The following is a 19,548-nucleotide window of genomic DNA, read 5'->3' as shown; positions in this document are numbered from 1 at the left end:
TACTTATGCACTTTATCTCTTATTAAGTTACTTGTTGAGCGATAACCATGTTCCTGGAGACGCCATCAACTACTCTTTGTTGAATATCATGTGAGTTGCTATGCATGTCCATCTTGTCTGAAGTAAGGGTGATTTACCATGAGTTGAATGGTTAGAGCATGCATATTGTTAGAGAAGAACATTGGGCCGCTAACTAAAGCCATGATTCATGGTGGAAGTTTCAGTTTTGGACAAATATCCTCAATCTCATATGAGAATATTAATTGTTGCTAAATGCTTATGCATTAAAGAGGAGTCCATTATCTGTTTCTATGTTGTCCCGGTATGGATGTCTAAGTTGAGAATAATCAAAAGCGAGAAATCCAATGCGAGCTTTGTCCTTAGACCTTTGTACAGGCGGCATAGAGGTACCCCTTTGTGACACTTGGTTAAAACATATGTATTGCGATGATAATCTAGGTAATCCGAGCTAATTAGGACAAGGTGCGGGCACTATTGGTATACTATGCATGAGGCTTGCAACTTGTAGGATATAATTTACATAATACATATGCTTTATTACTACCGTTGACAAAATTGTTTCTTGTTTTCAAAACCAAAGCTCTAGCACAAACATAGCAATCAATGCTTCCCTCTGCGAAGGGCCTTTCTTTTACTTTTTATGTTGAGTCAGTTCACCTATTTCCCTCCACCTCAAGAAGCAAACACTTGTGTTAACTGTGCATTGATTACTACATACTTGCATATTGCACTTATTATATTACTTTGCATTGACAATATCCATGAGATATACATGTTATAAGTTGAAAGCAACCGCTGAAACTTAATCTTCCTTTGTGTTGCTTCAATACCTCTACTATGAATTTATTGCTTTATGAGTTAACTCTTATGCAAGACTTATTGATGCTTGTCTTGAAAGTACTATTCATGAAAAGTCTTTGCTATATGATTCAATTGTTTACTCATTGCATTTACATTGTTTCGAATCGCTGCATTCATTACATGTGCTTACAATAGTATGATCAAGATTATGATGGCATGTCACTTCAGAAATTATCTTTGTTATCGTTCACCTACTCGGGACGAGTAGGAACTAAGCTTGGGGATGCTGATACGTCTCCAACGTATCGATAATTTCTTATGTTCCATGCTACTTTATTGATGATACCTACATGTTTTATGCATACTTTATGTCATATTTATGCATTTTCCGGCACTAACCTATTAACAAGATGCCGAAGACCCAGTTGTTGTTTTCTGCTGTTTTTGGTTTCAGAAATCCTAGTAAGGAAATATTCTCGGAATTGGACGAAATCAACGCCCAGGATCTTATTTTTCCACGAAGCTTCCAGAAGTCCGGAGAGGAAACGAAGTGGGGCGACGAGGCAGCCACACACCAGGGCGGCGCGGCCCAGGCCCTAGCCGCGCCGGCCTGTGGTGTGGGCCCCTCGTGGTGCCCCCTGACCTACCTCTTCCGCCTACTTAAGCCTTCTTCGATAATAACTCCAGTACAGAGAGCCACGATACGGAAAACCTTCCAGAGACGCCGCCGCCGCCAATCCCATCTCGGGGGATTCAGGAGATCGCCTCCGGCACCCTGCCGGAGAGGGGAATCATCTCCCGGAGGACTCTTCACCGCCATGGTCGCCTCCGGAGTGATGTGTGAGTAGTTCACCCCTAGACTATGGTTCCATAGCAGTAGCTAGATGGTCGTCTTCTCCTAATTGTGCTATCATTGTTGGATCTTGTGAGCTGCCTAACATGATCAATATCATCTATCTGTAATGCTACATGTTGTGTTTGTTGGGATCTGATGAATATGGAATACTATGCTATGTTGATTATCAATCTATTATCTATGTGTTGTTTATGATCTTGCATGCTCTCTGTTACTAGTAGAGGCTCTGGCCAAGTTTTTGCTTGTAACTCCAAGAGGGAGTATTTATGCTCCATGGTAGGTTCATGTCTCCATTAAATCTGGGGGAGTGACAGAAACCTCTAAGGTTGTGGATGTGCTGTTGCCACTAGGGATAAAACATCAATGCTATGTCTAAGGATATATTTGTTGATTACATTACGCACCATACTTAATGCAATTTTCTGTTGTTTGCTACTTAATACTGGAGGGGGTTCGGATGATAACCTGAAGGTGGACTTTTTAGGCATAGATGCATGCTGGATAGCGGTCTATGTACTTTGTCGTAATGCCCAATTAAATCTCACAATACTCATCATAACATGTATGTGCATGGTCATGCCCTCTTTATTTGTCAATTGCCCAACTGTAATTTGTTCACCCAACATGCTTATTCTTATGGGAGAGACACCTCTAGTGAACTGTGGACCCCGGTCCATTCTTTTACATCTAATACAATCTACTGCAATACTCGTTCTACTGTTTTTACGCAAACAATCATCATCCACACTATACATCTAATCCTTTGTTACAGCAAGCCGGTGGGATTGACAACCTCACTGTTATGCTGGGACAAAGTATCTTGGTTGTGTTGTGCAGGTTCCATGTTGGCGCCGGAATCCCTGGTGTTGCGCCGCACTACACTCCGCCGCCATCAACCTTCAACGTGCTTCTTGGCTCCTACTGGTTCGATAAACCTTGGTTTCTTACTGAGGGAAAACTTGCCGCTGTACGCATCACACCTTCCTCTTGGGGTTCCCAACGGACGCGTGCTGTACGCGTATCAACCAACAACACAAACCCCCGCCATATATGTCAAGGTGAACTCCTTCCTCTCTATGGTCGACCTCAACACCAACTCGAATGGTATGCTACCTCATGCCTATCGTCATGGTGTCTATAGGTGCCGACATCGACAAGGACCAAGAGAGAAGGAACTCCCATGGTGCAAGAAAGAAGAGAAGAAGGAAGAGGAAGAAGAGGCGGGAGGAAGAGGCCCAGCCGGCCCAGAGGCCGGCCAACCGCCCAAGCCGGCCAGGCCGGTCCCAGGGCCGGTCAGACCGGGCCCCAGACCGGATCCACCCCGGCGACAACCGGGCGTCGTACCGACGCCAACCAGAGGGACTTTTGCGAACTTCCCGGTCTGGCGCCCGATTGACCGGCCCTGGCGCCGGCCGGCCCGGTCTACAGCCCGGTTGGCACCCTGTTGACCGGATTTCACGGGTTCGACTCGACCGGAAACTGCCCGGGTCGGTCCACCGCATACCTATTCGACCCAAGTCGCCTTGTACCTCTATATAAGCACCTAGGTCATCCCCTTTACTCCTTAGACAAGATTTTAGGCTTAGACATGGATTTGAGCTTTGTCTCCCTAGGGTTTCATCCCCTTTGTATCAAGACTACCCTTGTTGGATGATTGGATTTGGTGTGTGAGATTCTAGTGCTACCCACTCTCTCTCCCACTCCTATATTCATCTCCCTCAGCAATCTCTCCGCTCGGAATTCTACCGCGCGTCTCTTCCGGGTTGATTCTATTGGCGTGGTCCATCGAGCCACGGGGGTAAGTATCGATTGTATCGGGTTGGTGTGCGTGCGTGAGTTCCTCGTGTTCTTCGTGTTCATCGTGTTCTTCGCGCTCTCCCTCTCCTTCCCCTTTGGATCTCGGGTCAATCGCAAGATCGGGCCACACACGGGGTCTTAGACCTCATCATATGGTATCAGCAGCCTTTGGTTTCCACGGATTTGACCCCACACCCACCCAATTTCGTCTCTAAAATTTCCCCCCAAAAATAGCCCTAAATTGCCTTTTGACGGATCTGCGATTTGGTTGCGTTTTGAGTGGTTTTGGTCCATGGATTCGGTGTTATTGTGCTTGATCTACTATTTCCCCAACTTCTAGGCCCCAATTCCATCGTTTTCCTTCGATTTGGGTCGATTTGGATGAGTTTGGCTCAAGAACACGACAGGCCGGTTGAGAAATCCGGTCAACCGGGCTGCAGACCGGGCCAGCCGGTGCCAGGGCCGATTAACCGGGCGCCAACCGGGCGCCAACCGGGCGCCAACCGGGCCAGAACCCGGTCAACCGGGCGCCAGACCGGCCCAGCTGGCCTAGGAGCCGGTCAACCGGGCGCCAGACCGGGTGCCACCACTCCCACCTCCGCCGCCGACCACCACCACTCCTCTCCACCACCGGCAAGCTCCGTCACCCTCCCAAACCACCGGTACACACCACCGCGGCCTCATAACTACCGCCGCAACCGCAAGAGCATCGACACCACCCACCACCGGCTTCCCACCGCCACCACCGCCAAGCTACTTTGACCCTTTTCTTCCGCTAACTTGTGTTTGCTTGTTCCGGTTTGAGTGCCTTGTTTGTGAAACTAACCCGCAGCTACGAAGCAAGCGATGACATCCTCGGCACCCCGAACTTGCAACCGTACTCTTGACATCACCGCCATCATCGCAAGTTGTGTGTTCATCACCGCCTACACCTCTTAGGTATAACTTGCATTACCCTTGTAACCCCTCTTCTTTTGCGATCAATCCTATCGAGCATTGCTTATTGAGTGTTGCGAGACATTGCACGTGGCCCCGATTGTGAGGTGTGTGTGTAGTGTGGAGTCAATCTTCTAAGCAAAACTCGTGTGGCAAGATAGCAAAAGCGAGCTAACACAAACAGTGTGCGAGAAAAAGCCGCCAAAACACAAAAAGAGCAAAAGAGTGCAAGCGCCCCCATACATACAAATACAAAAGAGTGTCAAGTGCCACCAAACACAAAAGAGAAAAAGCTTTTAAGCAAAAGAGAGAAAAGAGAAGAGAGGCCGCGTGTAAATCTTGTTGTCTCTCCGTTTGCAACCAAAGCTTTGCCTCTCCTTGTGTTAGTGTGACACCGAGCACCCTTGCTTTTGGGTTCTTACACTTTTCCGCTCATTCCTTGGTCACACTAACCCCGTTCATCTCGTGTGTGCGTTCCATATCCTTTCTGTGTTTATAGTGATCATCGCTTTGACATTTGAATTTTTGGATTTCACCCACTCTTGACAATACACTTGATTTCGGATTTCGTCTTTTGGCTTTCCACCATACTCACCTAACACCATATTTGCTAGCTTTTGCGTGTGCTTTTGTGTGAGTACCCGATACAATTGTTCTAACTCTCGGTTTTGTTGGATCACCCCAATCTTGTCATACCACGGTAAGGTTGCGAGGTAGTGTTCTTCCACTAACATACACCATATAGATCTTGTCGTGCTAACATGTATAGCGATGAAGAAGATACGGAGGAGTACACGGAGCACTTCGAGGAGGATACCTCTTCAAGCACCGCGGATATGGAGGAACATGTGGACCCCTACTCCGACCATGGCTCCCCAAGCATCACCGACATCTCCGACTTCGACGAGCTCTACATCGACAATGGCTCACCAAGCATGGACGACATGGTGGAGCAACACCACGAGTACGACATCGACGACATGGTGGAGCAACGCCACGCCTTCGACATCTTCGACATGGTGGAGCAACGCCACGCCTACGACATCGACACCATGGCGGAGCCTCACCTCGACTCCATCTTGAGCAACGCCTACTTGGCAAATGGAGCTACATATGAGGATAGAGGACCTCCACGATGGCACCATCATATGGATCATCAAGATCATCCTCATCATGATCGTCATCGACACTCGTCTCCGAGCTCCACAAGGCGCCACCATGAGAGTGCTTATGCACAAGATCGTCGACTTCAAGTACATCATATGGAGCATCAAGAGCGGCCACAACATGATCGTCATCGACACTCTTCTCCAAGCTCCACAAGGCGCCGCAAGCAACATGCCAAGTCGCATGAGCCATCATCTAGGCATGGCAAGGACCGTCATCGACTCACACCATCTCATGATAGCCGTCGACCACTACCACCTCATGGTCTACATCGACATACGTCACCACATGAGCTTCGCCGCCACAAGCCACTTCATGATCGCCATCGACCAACATCCCCCAAGGATCTTCGACGACACTCATCAAGACATGGTGATGAAGCACGACTATGAGAGCCTCGACATTAAGGCGACAAACACCATCATAGGGTGTCTACCACTCCAAGGATGGAGAGGGCACATCAAGATGACCTTCCTCATAGGGCGACTTCTACCTCTTCTGCCACCACCACAATGGCCCCTACCTCGTCACATGCCTATGGACTCCGATGCTACAAGTGCAAGCAACAAGGACACCCTCCACGGGAATGTCCCAATCTCCTATGTGAGGTGTGCAAGGCCAAGGGTCACGTGGCATGGCAATGCACAAAGCCAAGCGCCAAGACGCTCTACTTCAACGAGCTAAATGCACAAGTCCCCGAGATGCCTATAGCGCCCACACTTCAAGATGGAGATCTACAAGGTCAACTCAAGGATGATGTGGATCGGAGCCTAGCTCTCTACGACACTACGGCGCCACCGCTTGAGGATGACTTGGGAGGCGATGGAGTTGAGCATGGTGACCATGGGATTCTCCCTTCACCTATGGAGGCGCATGGAGTTGAGATGGTTGAGCATGTGAATTTCCCTTCAACCAAGGAGGCGCATGGAGATGAAAAAGTCGAGCCTACTCCTATATGCTTGATTGATGAGTTGGTACCAATCCCATGTGAGCATGAGAGCCACCAAGCCCACTTGAGTGAGAGTGATAGTGAGTTGAGTGACTCCCACCCCATATGTGAGTTTGAGTGCTTCCATTTGGAGGACATGAGTGATACACTAAGTGAGTTGAGAGAGGTAGATGATAGGTCCATGGAGGACATCGCATTTGCTAACACATTAACCTCTCCCTCGTTTGTGTCTTCTTATGTTGCACTAGGTTCCACGGAGGACAAGTTCCCGATCATGGAGACGATGTACGTGGTGCATGAAGATGATGATATCTCACCATGCTTGCTTCAAGACGGACATGTCGTCCAAATGGACCCTCCTACCTCCACAACACCTACCTCAAATGAGTCAGCCTACAAAGGTAACAACATAGGTGTTGATGATGCCATGATCCCACTAGTGGACATGATGACTTATGAGTGCATGCATGATCTTGATGATATATTTGCTACGTCGCATGCTACGTTCACTTTCCCATGTGATGCTTTGCTTGATAACATTGTTGATCATGTGGAATTGATTGATTGTGATACCATGACCATGCCATGCTATGAGAGTTTCACTTTTTCCCCGCTTGCTTGCAATGATAATGATTATGATAATACTTGTGTTGTGCCACCCTTGATGAACACTTGCTCTTTACATAGGGTTGTCGACAACAATGATAACATGTTGAACATGCTTTGCCCAAAATGTTTGCACCATTCCATGATCCTTGCATCCAAGATTGTGAACAATTTATCTTTCTTATGGTTGGTATGCAAGAATGCTTATTTCATTGTCCACGAGATGGCCCCCATAGCCTTCTCACTTTTTGATGATCATGAGTTACCACATGCCATGAATGCACCTTCTTGCCATATGCACCATCGCCATGCATTTCATACTATCTTGCTTGACACTAATGGTGATGTGCACAAGTCATGGAACATCATGAAGGATGATGTGTTCCTTTACCATGCACACACGCTTTTTGTTCTCTCTATTGTGTGTATAGGTACCCGAATGACAACATCCACCTCCACGGAGCATGATTTGACGAAACGTGCAATTGAGAGCTACCCCAACAAGGTCGAACTACATCACCAAACCCGTGAGATTCACACCAACGGGTATGTTCCCAAAAGCTTTCGCCCTCGTGTGTTTCCGACTTGTCTTGTCGAGCTTTCGGTTTGGTCCAATGCCTCGTCACCTCTTTTGCCTCTTATGCAACATATCTTGACACATCTTGTTGGCACAATGGTTGTTGTATGCCTTGATGTTATCATCATACACTTCGAGAATTTCAAGGACCATGTCATACATGTGAGAGACATCTTATGCATCTTGTGCCACATGTCACACAACAAGTTGCTCTTCTTTGGATTTCTCATTTCACCTATGGCAATTGCAATGGATTCTTTGACACTTGAGGATACTCATACTCGGCTCACGCCAACCATACTTTCCCAAGCTAAAAGTCTCCATAGCTTTGCTATTGCACATAACAATTTTGCCCAAAATTTTGCCGCCGATAGTTTCCTTTTGATTGTTCCATTTGTGTGGGACAATGCTTCACAACACATTTTTTACACTTTACAAAGGAAACTTTTACATGCACAAATTTTTTCCCTACCACATTTTGGATACATCGACACTCTTTTGGTTCCCATTTTTGCCAAATGCCTCTTGGAGAAACGACTTGATGCTTCATATTTGATTGAGAGCCTCTTGTTCGCCGATCACAAAATTAGCATCCACAAGCTTTCCGTTCGCAAGTTGTTTTTCCCCAAGTTCTTCTTCGACCGCTTCATCGACAAACAAACTCCCAACTACTTGGTGAGCAAGACGTCCATCATCTCGGACCTCTCGCCACAACATGGAGATGAGGAGGAACAAGAGTCGAGGATGACTCTTCCCCAAGGGGGGGGAGATGATGTAGCCCCGCCTATCATCGACGCTACACCATGGCCAAGGAGTCCCCCAAGTGGATCAACAACACAAACCCCCGCCATATATGTCAAGGTGAACTCCTTCCTCTCTATGGTCGACCTCAACACCAACTCGAATGGTATGCTACCTCATGCCTATCATCATGGTGTCTATAGGTGCCGACGTTGACAAGGACCAAGAGAGAAGGAACTCCCATGGTGCAAGAAAGAAGAGAAGAAGGAAGAGGAAGAAGAGGCGGGAGGAAGAGACCCAGCCGGCCCAGAGGTAGGCCAACCGGGCCCCAGGCCGGCCAGGCCGGTCCCAGGGCCGGTCAGACCGGGCCCCAGACCGGATCCACCCCGGCGACAACCGGGCGTCGTACCGACGCCAACCAGAGGGACTTTTGCGAACTTCCCGGTCTGGCGCCCGGTTGACCTACCTCTGGGGCCAAGTTCCGCCCAAGTTCCGAAAGTCGGCGAAAACCATACTGGATGTTACTGCGGGACAATGGCGCAATTCCGGAACAAGGCCGGAACTTGCCCGGAACTTCCGCCCCGACCGGAACTTCCGCCCCGACCGGAACTTCCGCCCCTCCAGACCGGAACTTCCGCCCCTGACCGGAACTTCCGCCCAAGTTGACCGGAACTTCCGCCCCATCGAACTTCAGCCAGACAGCACTTTTAGTTGTAACTTATCCCTTCGCCCCACCTACCATAAATAGCCTAGTTGGCTCAGATCTGAGATTAGACTTGATGTAAGAGAAAACATGAGCTATGCTCCTTCCCGCGGGAAACCTTCTAGATCTACGAATCTACGAAGTTATCTACTCTTCTAGGCGGTTGATCTCTTCCATTCTAGGAATTCTAGTGTTTTGGATCTTTTGCTTTTGCAATTCTATCTATTTGCACTCTTTTCCTCTTTGGAACTCTATCGATTGCTATTGCCAACCTTTTGTGAGGGATTCTACTCCTTGTGGGTCTTTTTCTTGCAATTCCGTTGGGTTGGTGTATCGGGCCAACGAAGGACAACCGGTTGTGTGTGTGTGTTGCGTTTGTATCTTCGATCCACCCCGTCATCCACCCACGTTCTTCGTGTTCATCCACCTCCCCACGAATCCCATCCAAATCCGTGAAGATCGGGCACATCCAAGGACTTAGTCCACATCATATGGTATCAGTAGCTCTTTGGTTGCCACGGATTTGACCCCCACATCCCCCAATTCCACCAATTTCGCCCAAAAAATTTCCAAATTTTTTTTCCCAAAAAATAGCCCCAAATTGGCCTTGGATCGATCTCTCGATTTGTTGAGTTATTTGTGGTTTTGCTCCAATAGAAACTTGCCTTTGGTGTTGATCTGCAATTCCCCCACCTTCCCACAGCTTCTAGTGCCAAATTTTCCTCGAATTCGAAGGATTTCGTCCCGGATTTCCGCCCAAATCGACGAACAGCTCGCAGATCTGATTGCGACCGGAAGTTCCGCCTCGGAGGACCGGAAGTTCCGCCCGGGGACCGGAAGTTCCGCCCCTCAGGACCGGAAGTTCCGCCTGGCTGAAATTTTGACAGCAACCTTCGTTTTTCGTTTTGGTACTAACCCCCTTGTGTTTGGACTTCGGTTTGAGTGCCATTTCAGCTACCACAAAGCTTCCGCAACATCGACAACGGCGATGGCACCCCGAAGATCCAAGCGGTTCATTTGACACCTACACCATAGCAAGTTCAAGATCGTCGGCCACCATCATCAAGTGGTATAACTTGCTCCTAACTTGTAGCCCTAGCCTCTTTTGCGTACCTTTCCTATCGAGAGTGGCTTTCTAGTGTTGCGAAGCATTGCGCAAGCGTCCCGACCGTGAGGGTGTGCGTCTGTTGAGCAAAGCTTCGAAGCAAGCTCGTGTGAAAAGATAAGCAAAAGAAGTGTGACATACTTACATAGATAGTAGTATCCTTACATAGTGAGAAAAAGAAAAAAGAAAAATACAAAAAGAAAAAGTGTGTGAGTGACACCTATACACAAAAGAGTCCAAAGCTTTTAAGCAAAAGAGAGAAAAGAGAAGAGAGGCGTCTTGCGCAAATCTTGTTGCTTCTCAATTTTGCAACCAAGCCACGGTCTCTCTTGCGTTAGCGTGACACCGAGCTAGTAGTCTTCGTTAGGATCATTTTGTTCTTGCTCATTTTCCAAGTCGCGCTAACCCCATTTTGTCCCACGCGTGTGTTCCTCATTGTGTATGCCTTTTGTGATCACCGCCTTTGACTTGTGACTTTTGGATCTTACCCACTTTTGACAATAGACTTTTCGTTTGGTTCTTCCATTTGGCTTTCCACATCCGTACCTAACACCATATAGAGTTTTGTTTTTGTGTGTGTAACCGGTTGTTCCTCACCTTGATACACCTTTCCAATTTTGTTGTGAGTCTTTGACTTACTTGTGAGCTTTCCTCTAACCCCACAACATAGTTCTTGTTTTAGTTGTAACCATGTCTAGTGGAGAGGGGAACCAACTACCGATGACACGGCACCAACATTGGATCGCTACTCAAGCCGTCAACAAGAGTATCCATGACCTCACGGCAAGGATCGATGAGACCGTTGCACGCTATGAAGAACGAGCTCAAGTGCAAAGACGGGACCTCAATGTCCAAGTGCAAGACATCCATGACAAGCTTGATGCTCAAGCCCATGATATGAGGGCCACACTTGCTACTCAAGGTCAACAAAACATGGCGAGCATGAGAAGGCAAGAAGAAAGGATGGCACGCCTTGAGCAAGCTATTGCCAACATCGCCAACAACCGAAGCCAACACTCAAGGTGTTCGCGCTCTCATAGTTCAAGACACCGAGCTTCATCCTCGTCTTACCATGCTTCTAATGAAGACCCACACCACCATAATGTGGATGCTCAAGTACTTCAACAACAAGCTCAAGATGTGGAGCAAGCACGTGCTCAACTTGAACAAGAGAGACTACAACAAACACATCGCCAAGCTCAATTCGAAGAGGAACAACAACGTCTACGTCATGATGAAGCTCTCCTTCATGCACGTGAGCAAGAACGTCTTCGCCATGAGCAAGAGGCACGTCAAAAACAAGGGCAACCGCGCCCATCTCAAGTGGCCAATGCTCAAAGGAACCCACCTCATGACGTCGACCAAGAAGTGAACCAAGAACGCCAAATCATCAATATTGATGCTCCGCAAGATGATGGCGCAAGAAGGAACAATAGGGACAATAGAAGACACAACCCTCTCAATTATCGAGCTCATCAAGCACTTCATGCTCACCAAGGTGAAGCAAGGAACCGAAATGAAGAAGACGCCTCAAGTGAAGCTAGTGTCATGCCACACCCCCGGCAACCTCATGGAAGGCGTCCTCCTCTCCCAAACCGCCACCATGGAAATGAGGATCCACCTCAACAACCTCAACAACCTCGACAACCTCGCAACCATAATGAGGATGAAGATGAAGAAAGACCACCTCCTAGACGCAATGACCGCAATGAAGAGGAAATCTTTGGGAAGCTCAAATTCACCATGCCCAAATTCCACGGAGAAGAAGACCCCGATGCATACCTCTCTTGGGTTCTCAAGGTTGACAAGATTTTCCGCATCCACAACTTCTCCGAAGCAAAGAAAGTGGCTATGGCATCATTTGAGTTTGAAGGATATGGAAATGTTTGGTGGGAAGAAGTGAACAAGAAGCGTGACAAGGAAGATCTAGAGCCCATTGACACATGGGAAGAGATGCAAGAAGTCATGCACAAACGCTTTGTGCCCAACCACCATAAGCGCGACCTCTTCAACAAGCTTACTCAACTCAAGCAAAGCTTCAAGTCCGTTGAGGAGTACTACAAGGAGATGCACATGACCATGATGAGTGCCAATGTCGATGAGCGAGAAGAGCAAACAATGGCAAGATTCTTGAATGGATTGAACATTCCCGTCAAGAGGATAGTGGAGTTCTTGCCTTACACCAACATGGTTGAATTGCTTCATCAAGCAACAAGAGCCGAGCGCCAAGTGCGAGAAGACTTAGCAAGTGCAAAAACAAAGTCCTTCTTCACCGCAAGAAATGCAACAACCACCTCCTCAAGCATCAAGAACACAAGTGCTATTGCTCCCAAGGATCCTCCTAAGCAAACGAAGAGCAACTTCAAGACAACAAGCTTCAAGCCGGATCAACCAACTATGTCCTCCAAAGCTTCCACGGGATCTAGTAACATCACTTGCTTCAAGTGTGGAGCTCAAGGACATAAATCCTTTGAATGCAAGAACACAAGAGTTATGATAACTCGAGATGATGGAGATGTGGAGTACTTGAGTGAAGGAGAATATGAAGCCTTGGTACAAGCCGCAACCAATCATGAAGATGATGACTTGGAAGACCAAGAGAAAGTCCTATGTGTGCATGATGCAAGCCCGTCCCTTGTGGTGACCAAAGTGTTGACAACCCATGCACTTCCCAATGAAGATCAAAGGTGCAACATCTTCCAAACAAGAGCCGGAATCAATGGCAAGTCAATAAAGGTTATCATCGATGGAGGGAGTTGCCACAATATTGCAAGCACCAAACTATGCTCCAAGCTCAACCTCACACTCCGGAAGCACCCCCACCCTTACCATGTGCAATGGCTAAGTGACAATGGAAATGTCAAGATACAACACACCGTCTCCGTATCCTTCAAGAGTGGCGCTTATGAAGACACCGTTGATTGTGATGTAGTGCCCATGACGGTGTGCCACATGCTACTTGGTCGCCCTTGGCAATATGACAAAAGAGCAAGCCATGATGGCTACACAAATGCCTATAGCTTCAAGGTCGGCGACAAGACGTTCATCCTACGCCCAATGACTCCTAGCCAAGTAATTGCGGACAATGCAAAGGCTTTAGCGAGGGCTAAGGAAGCTACCATCACTAGTGAGATGAGTGGTGAGAGAGTGACCCACCACAAAGAAAGTGAGCGCCACAAGCCATATATGAGTGAGATGAAGAGTGTCCTCATAGCTACCAAAAGTGAGATGAGAGAATTGCACCACAACCCATCCACCATATTGCACTACGTGCTCATTTGCAAGGGGCCATCCTCGGAGACTAACAACTTAACAACACTTCCTTCGTATTTGTTGTCTCTTTTGAAGGAATTCCAAGATGTCTTCCCCGACGAGCTTCCTCATGGACTACCACCACTTCGAGGGATTGAGCACCGCATCGACCTCATACCCGGCGCTCCTCTACCAAACCGCGCCGCCTACCGCACCAACCCCGAAGACACAAAGGAGATCCAACGACAAATACAAGACCTCCTCGAAAAAGGGTATGTTCGTGAAAGCTTAAGCCCTTGTGCGGTTCCCGTGATTCTTGTTCCTAAACCGGATGAGACGCAACGAATGTGTATGGATTGTCGCCCCATCAATGCCATTACCGTTCGTTACCGCCATCCCATTCCGCGTTTAGATGACATGCTTGATGAATTGAGCGGTGCCACGATTTTCTCTAAGATTGATTTGCGTAGTGGCTACCATCAAATCCGCATGGCAATAGGTGATGAATGGAAGACGGCATTCAAGACCAAACTTGGTCTCTATGAATGGCTTGTCATGCCATTTGGTCTTTCAAATGGTTCATCTACTTTCATGCGACTCATGAATCACATCTTGCGACCTCTCATTGGCAAGAGTGTGGTTGTCTATTTCGATGATATTCTCATTTATAGCAAAAACCTCGAGGACCATGTGCAACATGTGAGAGAGGTCTTGTGCATCTTGCGTCATGAAAAGCTTTATGCTAATCTTCCAAAGTGCACCTTTGCTCAAAACAAGTTGGTTTTTCTTGGCTTTGTGGTTTCCGCCAATGGCATTGAAGTTGATTCTTCCAAGGTTGAGGCCATCCACAATTGGCCCACTCCTACCAATGTTGGTCAAGTTCGAAGTTTTCATGGACTTGCCGGTTTCTACCGCCGCTTTGTGAAAGATTTTAGCACCATTGCTTGCCCTTTGAATGAGCTTACGAAAAAGAATGTTCCATTTGTGTGGGGCAAGGCACAACAAAAAGCTTTTGATGAGTTGAAGAAGAGACTTACCGAGGCACCACTTCTTGTTCTTCCAAACTTTTCCAAAACTTTTGAGATTGAATGCGATGCTAGTGGACTCGGTATTGGTGGAGTGCTTATGCAAGATGGAAAACCCGTGGCATACTATAGCGAGAAGTTGGATGGCGCACGCCTCAACTATCCTATATATGACAAGGAACTTTATGCTTTGGTTCGTGTTCTTGAAGTTTGGCAACACTATCTTTGGCCAAAAGAGTTTATTATCCACTCCGACCATGAATCTTTGAAATATTTGAAAAGTCAACACAACTTGAACAAAAGACATGCAAAGTGGGTTGTGTTCATTGAGTCCTTTCCATATGTAATCAAATACAAGAAGGGCAAGGACAATGTTGTGGCGGATGCTCTTTCCCGCAAACTCACCCTCTTACTCACTCGTTTGGATATTAGTGTTTTGGGTCTTGATGAAATCAAAGATTTATATGCTTCCGATCCTTTCTTTGGCCCAATCTTTGCAAAGTGTTCTAGTGACAAGGGCATCGATGATTTCTATTTGCACCAAGGATTCTTGTTCAAGGGCAACAAACTTTGTATTCCCACGTCTTCGCTTCGCCTTTTGCTCTTACAAGAATCGCATGGTGGTGGTCTTATGGGACACTTTGGACGAGAAAAGACATATGCCATGCTCTCCACTCACTATTATTGGCCAAGAATGAAGCGCGATGTGGAGCGCCTTTGCCGACGGTGTACAACATGCTTACAAGCTAAGTCTACCTCCAACCCTTATGGTCTTTACACTCCATTGCCTATTCCATATGCACCATGGACCGATATTAGCATGGATTTCGTTCTAGGCTTGCCTCGCACTAAGCATGGTCATGATTCTATACTAGCAAGAGTGCCTGTGCGTTGCTACAGATTATTTTTACGAATAATTTTGACCAGACGAAGAGTCAATGACCGGGAGGTCTGCAGGGGCTGTGACCTATACACCAATCCACTCCGCGCTGACCAACGATCTCCGCCACAAATGTGACATCATTGTCAATGGCGACGAGGTTCTGCCTTCTACATGAGTGATCCTGAGCCCGTCCCCCCCCCCACCCCCAATTCCTCCTAAGATAATGTTGCCTAGATGCCGCTCGTCGTCCCTTTGACACATGCCCTCCCAATTTTCACCCTCTCGCCTTGCCCCACTCCCCACGGTTCTCTCGAAATCCTAACTCCACATATCAGTGAGTGTTGTCCGTCCTCATGTAGATGGCCGTCCAGTTGCGTTCGGGATGCATCGTCGTGACCCTCAGCCCCGAGAATGCTGCCTTGGCCAGACAACAAGGTTGACAACAAATGCAATATTTATAAAATAGTTCATAAAAACAGTTCATACATGGAGAGTTGCAACAGATTTATAAAATAAATCAAGAAATGTTCACAAATTGGTAAATACAATAACTTGTTGCTGGTAAAAAATCTTATGTTTCAATTTGTTTTTATTTTATACCAAATGGTTGAGTATTGTTTAGATTTAGATGAATCAACTGATTAAATAAAACCAAGCGTGGGAGTGAAATGCAGAATCAATCGCTGATGAAAAAACATGTATCATTGCTGGAGGAAAGTCGATGATGTAGTCAATCAAGAGAGTAGCTCAGGGATCTAATAACTAAAAGAGGAGAGCATGTTACCTACCACTTTCAAGCACATCGTTGGGTATATCCAAGATGGTTCACGAAGCTCTGGTGCTCTTGGGAGTTCAGAAAGGGCTGTCGATGCCTACAGGTTTGCAATGATGATGGAAAAGCTGTGCAATAAAAGAAATAGCTTTGAACCAAAACCTGATTTGCATCTTCAGCTAATCAAAATGGTATTTTAGTTCAGACCAACATGGAGATGAAGACCAGAATTATGCTTCGTTATACTTAATGCAAGGATTGAGATCAAGTGGCCAAAAAGTACCTTTTCTAGCAATGCTAGAGCTTGCACTAAACTGAAATTTACATCGCTAAATCCTAATGGTTCTATCAGATGCATGTTGCTGTCGAATGACTGTCTACGAGCACACAGTGGACGAAAGGATGCGCGCTCCACGCGAGCTCAACGCCCCCGGCAGAGGCCATCTACAAAAGCCTCAACATCACATTGCTCAATTCTTCGTATTTGGCATCTAGAGCAAGTATTGCATCGACATGCTATATACTTGAACACAGTTGATTACTGAAAGATGTGGTTCTTCGACCCCAAACAAGTCAATCATGTTACTGCAGAACGCAATTGATTAGAGAGATCCATGGTTAGATTGGGGATCGATCGCTGTCCCAATCATGGCTAAAGCTGATGATGAGGAGCCGCTCCTCCTGGGCGAGGATTGCCTAGTTGACCGCCCACCTGGAGTGTTCCAAGTTGTCCTTGGCGGGGATCCATCGGCTCGCTGCCGATCTGGTGACACGGCGATCCCGCGATAGTATCGAGTATCGAGCTCGCTTGCTTCTGGCTCGTCGACGGGATCCGATCGCCCGCACCACGCCCGCACCCGCCATGGCGCCGCTTAGCGATGGTCCTCCCGATGGCCTGCACTCGAGGTAGGTGGCCGGTTTGATGCAAAGGCGCTGCGTTGTCCAGAAGTGCTGCCGGCGGCGGGGCAGCGGAAAATTCCTCGGGGTGTCTCCTCATGACCCGTAACCGTCAGGCGAGGTGAGAGAAGAAGGTTAGACCGCTGCGGGGCTTAGGAGAAAAAAGAACTCGAACCGTTTTATCACTTGTGGATGGCAGTGGTGGGTAATTTGGATTAAATTCAGGGGTAGTTTAAAGTTGGACGGACGACCGAGGGAGAAACCCTTTTGCTTTTATTATTAGGTATAGATTTGTGGTAGTAGATAGATTCTCTAAGATGGCTCATTTCATACCTTGCCATAAGAGCGACGATGTTTCACACATTGCTTCATTGTTTTTCAGGGAAATTGTTCGCCTACATGGAGTACCGTAAAGCATTGTGTCGGATCGAGACGTCAAGTTCATGAGTTATCTTTGGAAGTCGCTCATGGCAAAGTTTGGAGTGAAGCTCTTATTCTCATCATCCTCGCACCCGCAAACGGACGGCCAAACGGAAGTGGTCAATCGAAGCCTCTCTACTCTCCTACGCATCCTCGTAAAGAAGAACTTGAAGTCATGGGAGGAGTGCCTTCCTCATGCGGAGTTCGCCTACAACTGCGCCAAGCACAAGACAACATCAAGGAGCCCCTTCATGGTAGTCTACGGCTTCGAACCTTACACGGCACTCGATATACTCCCGCTTCCCCTTCATGAGCGGACCAACATGGACTTCGACAAGCGCACCGCCGCCGTGAAGAAGCTACATGAAGAAACAAGAGCGACCATACAAGAACATGTGCTTCGTCAAGCAAACCGCATCAACGCAAAGAAGAAGGAAAGAATATTCCAAGAAGGAGACCTCGTTTGGATCCACCTCCGGAAGGAAAGGTTCCCTCATGAGCGCAACTCCAAGCTCAAGCCAAGAGGAGATGGCCCCTTCAAGGTCCTCAAACGCATCAACAACAACGCTTACGTCATCGACATACCGACATCCAAGTACTTGGTGAGCAATACGTTCAACGTCTCGGACTTGTCGCCCTATCATGGAGATGAGGAGGTGCACGAGTCGAGGACGACTCTTTCCCAAGGGGGGGCAGATGATGTAGCCCCGCTCACCGACGTCGCTACACCAAGACCAACAAGTCCCCCAAGTGGACCAATGACGCGAGCCCGAGTTAAAGCTCTACATGATGAGGTGAATTCGCTCCTATCCACGTATGCTTTTGATACTCCTTTGGATGGCTTGCTACTTCATGCCAATACCCTATGTTCAATCAGGTACATCGACCAAGACGCAAGCCATGGAGACCAAGCCAATGGAGAGAGAGCTAGAAATGATGAAGATGGAGCTACAGCACCCAGGCCGGAACTTCCACCCCCCAGGACCGGAACTTCCGGCCAGATGCTCTCAAGATGCCTTCCAGCGCCCAGGAAACAGAGTCCAGCCGGAACTTCCGCCCCAGAGGACCGGAACTTCCGCCCACCGGAACTTCCGCCCAAGTTCCGCCCAAGTTCCGAAAGTCGGCGAAAACCATACTGGATGTTACTGCGGGACAATGGCGCAATTCCGGAACAAGGCCGGAACTTGGCCGGAACTTCCGCCCCGACCGGAACTTCCGCCCCTCCAGACCGGAACTTCCGCCCAAGTTGACCGGAACTTCCGCCCCATCGAACTTCAGCCAGACAGCACTTTTAGTTGTAACTTATCCCTTCGCCCCACCTACTATAAATAGCCTAGTTGGCTCAGATCTGAGATTAGACTTGATGTAAGAGAAAACATGAGCTATGATTCTTCCCGCGGGAAACCCTTCTAGATCTACGAATCTACGAAGTTATCTACTCTTCTAGGCGGTTGATCTCTTCCATTCTAGGAATTCTAGTGTTTTGGATCTTTTGCTTTTGCAATTCTATCTATTTGCACTCTTTTCCTCTTTGAAACTCTATCGATTGCTATTGCCAACCTTTTGTGAGGGATTCTACTCCTTGTGGGTCTTTTTCTTGCAATTCCGTTGGGTTGGTGTATCGGGCCAACGAAGGACAACCGGTTGTGTGTGTGTGTTGTGTTTGTATCTTCGATCCACCCCGCCATCCACCCACGTTCTTCATGTTCATCCACCTCCCCCACGAATCCCATCCAAATCCGTGAAGATCGGGCACATCAAAGGACTTAGTCCACATCAGGAACCTTCTACTGTCGAGGTGTTGATCTTCTCGACACCACTAACAAGAATGCTTGCTCCATGTTGATCGGTCGACACCACTAACAAGAAGTCGTTTCCCCATTGTTAATGAAATGCTTCTATCGGATCCTCCGAATATCGGACCTATTAGGATAAGGCAAAGATCGTCCAACCCACGTGGATACCTAGGACTCGGAAAAACTCAGATAAGAGAGAAGACTCAAAATTCGCATAGGTAAGGTGAGAAAGAAAAGAGGTAAG

The sequence above is a fragment of the Lolium perenne genome, chromosome 4 (assembly GCF_019359855.2).
Source record: "Lolium perenne isolate Kyuss_39 chromosome 4, Kyuss_2.0, whole genome shotgun sequence".
Classification (NCBI taxonomy): domain Eukaryota; kingdom Viridiplantae; phylum Streptophyta; class Magnoliopsida; order Poales; family Poaceae; genus Lolium; species Lolium perenne.
The sequence above is the reverse complement of the archived record's forward strand: the minus strand, read 5'-3'. Positions refer to the sequence as shown.